Genomic DNA, 9912 nt, shown 5'->3' on the forward strand with positions numbered 1-9912 from the left:
TTTAAAAGCATATGGAGAAATCCAGTGTACAGACTAGACTGAAATGTCATTATAAATGTTGTCCATTATAGAACCACCACAGGAAGTAAAGTCTTCTCTTGGAGTACATTCTTTTGCATATTTGCAATTTTGTATGAAGGGACCTTCCTCCAATTAAATATGGAATCTTCTCATTTCCTGCAGAGTTCAGGGACCACATTCAAATGAACAGATCCATCACACCTCTCTAGAAACTGTGGATTAGTAAAAAGAAGAGGAATGACAAAAAGAGTCCTCATTTCTACAATGTCTTAAGGTTCACAAACCGTTCTACGCCCACCAGCCCTGTCAGATAAGCAATGCAAATATTATTGTCCCCATATGGCAGATGAGGAAGCTGTGACTCAGAAAGATTAAGTGCTGCCTGTGATTACACTGACAGTAATAGCTGGAGCCAGCATTTGAACTTAGATATCCTACTTACTACCCAGGACTCTTGTGAGAATTTGTCTTCAGTGCTTGAATTTAGAAACTGACTTGGATGGTGTGGATAATCAATCTATCAATCAAACACTTATATAGGGTCCGAACATTGTCAATTCATGAAACTACTGTTCATAATGATTCTAAAAACAAACAAAAACCTGGTATGATGTTCCTCTGCTTCTGAACGGACTCTCCAATGAAAATGGTAAGGTGAAGAAAAACTCTGTTAAGAACCAAAAATCAATGCAAGGGCAGAATTTGAGCATCCATTTACCCCTCTCTGTGCAACTGTGTCTCTACTTTACATTACCACTACTTCCATTCACAGTAATTACTTGGTAATCTATATGTGGGTGGAGCCTAAATTGTGCTTTCAGTACATCCTCTGTTATTCCCATTTCTAATTTCTTTAATAAGATCCAGAGCTCCTTAAGATGACAGGAACATTTAGTTGTTGTTTTCTTTTCCCCTTTCTTAACATACCAAAGTTGTTATACCATAATCTTAGTAATTCTTCCTATCTTATTCAACCACTGCCATTTCCCTTTCTTCCTCATTCAGTGATGCCACAGTCTAGGATTGGAAGTGCCTCAAGATCTTAATGGAAAAGTACTGGTCAACATTAATACACTGATGGTATTGCTGTGATTTGGTCCACTTATTCTGGGAGGGAAAGTTTCAACTGCTAGAAAAGTGACTAAAAAGATTATATCCACTAACCCAACAATCTCACTACTGGGTATTTACCCATCAGAAACCAAAGACACAAGAAAAAGGTCCAATATCAAAAAGCTCATACCAGCATTTTTTTGTGAGATAATGAACTATAAAAAAAAAAAATGGGGCCCATTGATCAAGGAATGGCTAAACAAACTGTAGCATATGAATGGAAAGGAACATAATTGCACTAATGATGAATGTCCCTCAAGGGACTGTCCTTGACTCTCTTCTCTCTCCACATTATCTTATTTGGTGATCACCCATGAATTTGGTTATCTTTTATATGCAGATAACTCACACCTATTTATCCAGCTCTAATCTCTCTCCTGACCTTATCACATTCACATCACCAACAACCTATTAAACTGAATGTCCTGCTGGTATCTCAGGCTCAATGTGTCCAAAACAGAACTCACTAGCTTCCTCCTCTCCCTTTCCAACTTCCCTATTTCTGTCCAGCGCACCACCCAGTCACCCAGGCTCATGACCTCACTGTTCTCTTGGCTCCTTACTTGAACTAAGTTCACATATCCAATCTGTTGCCAAATCTTTTTGTTTCTACATTCACAAGATCTCATGTATATTTCCCTTTCTCTCCACTCAACCATTTCCCATGCTAACACAGGTCTTTTTTCATCTCATGCCTCTGCTATTGCAATAGTCTTCTAGTTAGTTTGTCTTCCTCTCTCAGATCTTTCCCCAATTCCAAGTGGTCTTCCTAAAGCACAGGTCTGACTATTTTACCACCTTTCCGATAAAATCCAGTAGTTCCCTATCACCTCCAGAATCAAATATAAAATCCTGTTTGACTTCTAAAAATAAAACACTCCTCACAGCCTGATTCCTTTCCACTTCCCAGTTTTCTTGAAGTTGCTCCTTTCCACATAATTTACAATCCAGCCACCACAGATGTCTTAACTGTCCCTCACAAATGGCATTCCATCTCTTGATTGCATACATTTGCAGACTGTCCCCCATACCTGAAGTATTCTCCTTTCTTATATTCATTGTATATAATCTCTAGCTTCCTTCAAAGCCCAGGCCAACCAGATACCATTTTCTGCAGCAGATTTTCCTATTCTGTGTGTACTTTTCTCCATCTCTTTACCCAGTGCAAGACGGTACAACCTGCTCAGCCCGTAGGCTGCTTATGACCCTTGCTTTAACCATGTCAAAGGATTCGGGTCATGTAAAAGAAAACATCTTTTGTATGTAGAGGAAATCCTTCAGCATGCTGCAAGCTGCCTGAGGGCTATAAGTGGCTGCAGGCCCCAGATTGTGCAAGACTGCCCTAAGGCCTTCCCTCTGAGATCTGTGCTTGTTGCTTAGTCATTTTCAATCTTGTCTGACTCTTCAAGATCCTTTTTGGGGTTTTCTTGGATACTGGAGTGGTCTACCATTTCCTTCTCCAGTTCATTTTATAGATGAAGAAACTTAGACAAACAGGGTTAGGTGACTTGCCCAGGGTCACACAAATAGTAGGTGTCTGCGGCCAGATTTGCACTCAGGAAGATGAGCCTTCCTGACTCCAAGCCCACCACTTTATCAACTGCACCACCTAGTTGCCCCTCTGAGACTACTAGATAGATAGATAGATAGATAGATAGATAGATAGATAGATAGATAGATAATAAATTTAATTATTGGCCTATGATTTCCCTCATTAGAATCTGATCTCCTTGAAGGCAGGGACCCTGTTTTCATCTTTCTTAGGATAATGCCAGTATTTAGCATAATGCCTAGTACCCAGTAAACGCCTAATAAATGCATGGTGATGATGATGATGATGATGACAATGGTGATGGACCATAAGAAGCTGTAAGAATAGCGTAGACTGATGCAGAGCAAAGAAAGTACATCCAATAAAACTAAACCCACAATGACCATGGTAATGCAAAGGAAGAGAATTCCTAAAGATATCAGAATTCACACTAATCCCAATTGTGATTCTAGAGTAATGATGATGTAAAATCTTTCTCTCCTCTAGGTAGAGAGGTATGGAACAAGGCATAGACTGGCAAATACAGTTGGTGTGTTGATTAGTATCTTTGTTACAAGAGAGGCTCTATTAGGGGCAGAAGTGGGAAATAAGGGCAATGTTTAAAAATCAAAACATATGGTGGTTTTTTTAAGAAATCAATGATCAGGTTGCAAGAACTTTTTTTTTAATTTAGCCAAAATCATTAGGTTGATATGAAAGGGAGGGAGATACTGTAAAAGTGACAGTATCTGGCCTCATACCCACCATAGACCCCAGCGTCTTTCATGTTGCCATGCTTCCGCATACTGGCCTCCATCTCTAACCCAGTACCCAAAGTTCATGCCTAGATATTTTGTGCTTCTGCTTGGTGAGCATTCATCATGCACAGTTTGGACCCAGATTTACTGTCTTCATCAAAAAGGGCATCCCCCTTCCTGCCTCTCCCACTTGTTTATTATCGATCTGAAAACAGCAATTTAAAAAACAACATAGTACTAAAAACGCCCCTCCCTAGCCATCACTCCCCTTTTGAATCATAAGCCCCTTAATAGTAAGGAATTGCTTATGCTTAAAGTCCAGTGCTTAGCATTGTGTCTGGAACACAGGTCAGCATTTAATAAATGCTTTTCCATTCTACATTGAACCCAATTCTAAAGACAGCATCACTTTCTGTATATAAGGGAAAAGTAATGCCCCTGTCACTGTCCTTATCAAGAGATGACCTTGTATAGTGGAAAGAATTTTGGACCTGGTCTTAGGGTGCCTGGGTTCAAATCCAGTACTTAAGATTTCTCTATATAGGTGACTGTGGTTCACTCTCTTAACCACACTGAGCCATACTTCATTCTCTTCATGAATATTTGTCAGAAGAACAATAAAACTTGCCTTATCTACCTTATTGGGATAATAGGGCAATGGGGGGAAGAGAATCTTTGTAAACCCAAAAATACCATATGAAAGTGAACTATTATTTCAAAGAGATCCTGGACAGGGGTGGAGAACCTGTGGCCTCAAGAACATATATGACCCTCTAGGTCTTCAAGTGCTGCCCTTTGACTGAATCCAAACTTCACAGAACAAATCCCCTTAATAAAAGAATTTGTTCTATAAAACTTGGACTCAGTCAAAAGGCTGCATCCAAAATTCCACGTGGCCTCAAGACCCCGGGTTCCCCACCCTTTAAGCATTGCCCCTTGTGGAGTGCAAGGTTAACATTACATTCAGATAGAAACGGAAGATAATTCTGTAGGATAGTGTGGAAAACCAGGAAAGACCTTATTGCCCTCTAAAGATACCTCTCCAGGAGACAGTCTATCATTCCCCAGGGAGTGAGAATCATAGAATATAAATATTCTTAACCAAGATAACAAAGTGACTTGGAATTTTAGAGATAAAAGGAACCTAAAAAGATCTCTAAGTTAAACCAGCTCAATTTACAAAGAAGAAAACTTAGCCCCAGATATGCGAAATACCTTATTCAAAATCACACAGATAGAAGCAGAACTATGTTTAAAGACCAATGCTCTGTCTACAATTTAACAGTACATTCATCTTGAGGTAAGAATTACAGTTACTTTCTTAAGAGCACGTTTTGATTACAAAGGGGTGAAACTGTGAGAGTTAGAGGGAAGAGGGACAGAGAAAATTTTAAATGGAGAATGCTGGAAGGGTCAAGTTTTATCTCCTTCCCAAGTGTGCCCATTCACAGTCCAAGACAAATTAACAAGAAAATAGTTCCCGAAGGAGTTTCACTTTGAAATGACCAATGTCATCTCCTTGTAGGGAGCACTGATTAAAGTTTTCATTGATATAAGGTAAAAAAAAAAAAAACCAAGAGAACAGGAATATAAAATTTAGAACAGAAAGAGAACCTTTAAAGTTCACCAGGTACTTCCCCCTCATTTTCCGTATGAAGAAACTGAGACTGGGGAAAGTAAAGCAGTTTGGCCAAATTCCAATGATTCAAACCCATGGAATCCTACAGTGTTTTTTCCCATTATTACTCTGTAATAAATACTTGTATTTGTTTGCATATGAAACATATACCTGCCACACTGAAACTCTGGATGTGCTTATCAGGTAAGTTATGTACGATGTGCAGGTATTCTACAGTCATCTCCAGTCCTGCCATAGCATTCTAGGTACAAATCACCTCCTTCATCTAATTTGCTTTCCCACACCACCTCCAGCCATGTCCTAGGCCAGAGGTATCAAACACAAGACCTCTGAGCCCCATGCAGCCCACAACACTCCCAACGATTAAAATGTAATTAGGAAATATTTAACAAAATAAATAAAAATGCAACAAAACACAGATAACATTACATTTTAAAACTAAGTCAGTATGTGACGTGGAGAATGGATTAGTGGCTCCTGTTCCTACTTGTGCTTGACACTGCCACTCTCCTGCAATTCTGTTCCATAACTCACATTATATTATAGGTACAGATAAATCATTAAAAGGAGAGGGAACGTGGTAGAGTGCATTGAGTACAAGACCTGGAGGCAAGAACACTTGGTTTCATAACTTGCCTCAGACACTTACTAAGTGGGTAACTCAAAATAAATCATTTTTCCTCTCTGAGCCTCATTTTCCTCAGCTGTAAAATGGGAATAATAATAGTATCTACTTTACAGCATGGTTATAAGGCCCAAATGAGATAACTTAAGTATCTAACTTTAATACACTAAATAATGCCATATATTGTTATTATTACTGAGGTCTACTCCACACTCTACAACCTTAGTATAATGGACCGCAGGTGTTTATGAGGAAGTAATAAGAAACTAATGGAATAAGAAGGGACAGGGGGTAGAAGGCACAGTCTGCAAAGAAAAAAAGGAATATGTTTGTTAAAGGTATAGGTTTGAGGAAGCATGATTCTTTGACAAAGTATCATGTCCCAATCCATATTTGCCATTAACTAGACCACAAATGAACAGGTGGCAAACACTAAAATGTATGGAACTATTAAACAGGTAAGAACCATGTAAAAAAATTTCCCAGAAATAACTTTTGAAACCTCAGCATCCTCATTTGTGAAGAAAAAAAAAAGGAAGAAAATCTCACAAGCAGTTATTCATTGAAGGGACGAGGTTAGAGAATGCCCTTATACCTATGAGCCACTAATGAGCAAAGGCAAAATATGTCTTCGGGGGCAAAAGTCCAGCAAATTAATTTTCTGCCAGCAGTCGTATCACTCTGGACATCTTGAAGGCTGCATCCTTTGAAGATTACCACTTTCTGACATTTATATGAAGGGCTCATTGAAGGGCTTAAAGAAATGTGCCTCCTCCCTCTTCAATTTAGAGTGGCTGTTTTGCTTTCTCAGACTTTGGCAAATGACTCTAGGAATAAGAGCTCCATTTATTTCCATGCACTTCTGACTTCAGTGCTCAAAAGTGTGCAGAGTTATTAACTGTCTCGTTTAAACCCAAGGCTTTTCATTTGGAAACCACTTATCGCCTACTTCATTTAGAGGAAAGATTCAAGAGGGCCCATTGTTCTGTGTTTATGGGTGCTGAAGAAAGGTGAATATTTCACAGTTTAAATAAAAAGGGAAGGACAGAAAAATATATACTTTAAATTTAAGAAGCATCTGCCATAACCTTTGATACAAGATTGGTTTAGGTGTCTTGTTTTATTTTTTCCTCCATTTCTCTGGCATTCAGATGAACTTCCCTAGTAAGCAAAAAGTTCAAAGGTAGTTACTTATCTTGTTTATATGATTATTTTCATGAGTGCCTTTCTCACCTTGTTTTAAACATCTAACATCTTTCTATCTATATTAATTTTTGGACTTAGAATCAAATGTTGATTAAACAAATATTCATAGAAAGAAAACACTGTACCAAAACTATGTTGTGTTGCCTATCAATGATTGATAATAGCAGCTAGTATTGATATAGAACTTGAAGGTTTGCAAAGTGCTTCACAATGATCATCTCTTTCTAACCTCACAATAGGTGAAGTTTTAACTATATAATATGTGCTATTATTATCCTTATTTTACAGATGAGAAAACAGGTAGAGGTTAAGTGACTTGTTCAGATTCACATAACTACTGAATTTATGAGGCAGAATTTCAACTTGATTTCTTGATTCTAAACCCTGTGCTTGATCCACTGTACCACATAACTGCCAAATGATTGAGTCAAATGAGTAAAGTTTGGGCTTCCAAATGGATTCCCTAGTATCACAGTACTTCTCTACATAAACTATAAAGAAAGTTAAAGATTATGCAAGGTGGACCTCTCTGGACCAGTCTTTAGGAGGTTTTGGCCTATAAAATTTTCCATTGAAACAAATATGTTAACAAAAGTATGTGTATAAGAGTGGGAGAGTGGTGGTGGTGGTGGAATCAATCCCTACATTAAGACATTGCTCCCTACTAGTTTCCATAATCATATATTTTTGTTGTTATAGAGACTCAAGCAGTTTAACTTTCCCTTCTAGTTTTCAGGGAAAAACAAGGCCTTTGGAGCTGATTCCTCATATCTGAGGAGACTGCTTTTATTCTTGCAGAAGGAGAAGCTGACTTCTCATGCTTGGTGTCTCTTCACATGATGCTAACTAGTTGCTCTATAGCACCCCGCATGGTTCCAGCCCATTAACCCGGACACAACAGCTTGATGAATTAATGCTTATGTAGGCACAGTTGGCAGCTTCTAATTAAATAATTATGGCTAAGCAGCTGCACAGAAACAGTAATGTACCCTGGAAAGCCAGCTGTCAATTTTATTGGTCCTAAGATGGAGGAAGAGTTGAAATTTAGCTACGAAAATTGGGTATGAAGGAGAAGGATCTCACATGTGAGATATAAGCTGCACTGTGGAAAGAACCTCTCTGTTTATGTTAGCCTGCCCATAGAGAAATGGAAAGCAAACAGCTCTTCCACCATCTCCCAGCAACCAGCCAAGAAGGAAGCCATCATATGGCTGTGGGAAAAGAGGCTGCTTTCCAAAGCAAGCTAAGTACTTAATCTTAGAGGGGTGAGATTTCTATAAACTCAAAATTCTGATTCACACACAGGAAAAAATATATCTCCCATAATTTTGGTCTCAATGTAAGTTGGAAGAATAATTTTGAAAAATCTCTTATGATTTCTTATTATATTTCTTCTGAATGTGTCTTTATTAAAAGATATTTCTCTCCTATGTCCAGAAATATTTCTTGCATTTATCTAAAGCTTCTTAAGATACCTTGATTTCAAATCTTAAAAATTAAAGTGATATAAATAACTTGGCCTTCATTTGAATTGTCACCAAGATTTCTGATATGGTTTTCAAAAATGTTTAGGGAACAAGTTTGTTCTGAGAAAATGTAAGTCATGATGCTGTGGAAACTTTTTTTTTGGAGGAAGAGAAGGAGAGTAGGGAGTGATTTCATCAATATAAGGCATTCGCTGTGTGTAAAGTCCTTCTGCCAATGTAGATTGTCATCTATCTGGAATTTATAGTTTAAAGAACTGCCTTAAGAACTGAGAGATGAAGTAGTCTGCCCATGGTCTCATAGCTAATATGTATTAAAGACAGACCTTGAATTGAGGTCTTCCTAAATATAAGGCCAACTCTCTCTACATTAAGCCATTTTCCCTTCCTTAAGGGACTTTGGGAAAGCCTAATCAGTCAGGACCCTAATACGGACATATTTTCACCATTATAAGTTTTGCCTGAGGAAAAATAGCAGTGCCAGGCTGCTAAGCTCTATCAGGCAGAAAGTCACAGGCTCCTGATAGAGGCCCCAAATAGGGTCGTTGGACCACATAATGTTGTTATTACACATCAGTGCACTCTTGCCCTGATACATAATTTCATTCTTTGGTACCTGTTGGCATCTCTGTGTCTTCATAGTATTAACTTCGACAAACCACTTACCAGATAACAAGGCCTCAATGGGGAGTGAGGGTTATTATTGCCCCCTTCACCAAGTCTCTAAATAGATAAATGCTGCTATAAAAAGAGATTGGGTTCAATAAAGGAAGATGCCAAGCCTACCTTTTAGTTCTTTAAAGTTGAAAGAAGTAGGAAATTACCTCCTTGGATTTTTGAAAATCACACAAATTACAGATTCAGTGTGTAAACTGAGGGGGAAATTTTTTTTTAGAAGAAGCTGATCTGGACTGCTAATAAGGAAATATTTCATAAGTATTTCATAATAAGTGCTTCATAAGTTTCACAAACTGAGTTTAGGCGATTCCTAAGCCAGTTAAAATCAGAAGTTAACACTAGCAACCTACTAGGCAAGTGAATGTATTTTCTGTTACCAATTTAGATATCTCCTCTTAAGTGGTCTATAGTTCCTAGTTTATTTGAGGTAAATATTATTTCATCACAGAAGGTACTCTGACTCCAAAGTCTTGAGTTAGCCAAGATGAACTGACTTCCAAGTAATCTCATTAAAACCATTCAGTGTGAAGGTTTCATTTTGCTTTTCCCTCCTCTGTTTATACTTGGATCAACTCAGCAGACTGACAGTGCCTGAATAAGATTGACTTTTCTCAAGGACCTATTACCTTTTGAGAGGAATTACTGTTGAAGACTGGCAGTAATTAAGTCTGTAGGGCATTTGGTGGTGGTGGGGGTTTGGAGAGGGGGAGGAATGATGCTGTTATTGTTGCTTCCACAGCTGCAATATCCACAAAACAAATTTTAAGACTCAAATGGCAGATTTGGAAAGGGGAGAGAAAGGGAGGAGGGAAGAGGAGGAGGGAGGGGGGGAGAGAGAGGGAGAGTGAGAGAGACAG

At 38.4% G+C, this 9912-nt stretch overlaps 1 protein-coding gene across 2 annotated transcripts in view; it reads right to left on the bottom strand.

Annotated features, from left to right (window-relative positions):
- Positions 1-9912, bottom strand: part of KCTD16 (potassium channel tetramerization domain containing 16) — a 342484-nt gene that overhangs the window by 329420 nt on the left and 3152 nt on the right. The gene's annotated exons all lie outside the window — the stretch shown is intronic.

Source organism: Petaurus breviceps, unplaced genomic scaffold (genome assembly GCF_028583685.1).
Source record: "Petaurus breviceps papuanus isolate PSGF00001 unplaced genomic scaffold, PetGlider_PUasm1.0 551, whole genome shotgun sequence".
Classification (NCBI taxonomy): domain Eukaryota; kingdom Metazoa; phylum Chordata; class Mammalia; order Diprotodontia; family Petauridae; genus Petaurus; species Petaurus breviceps.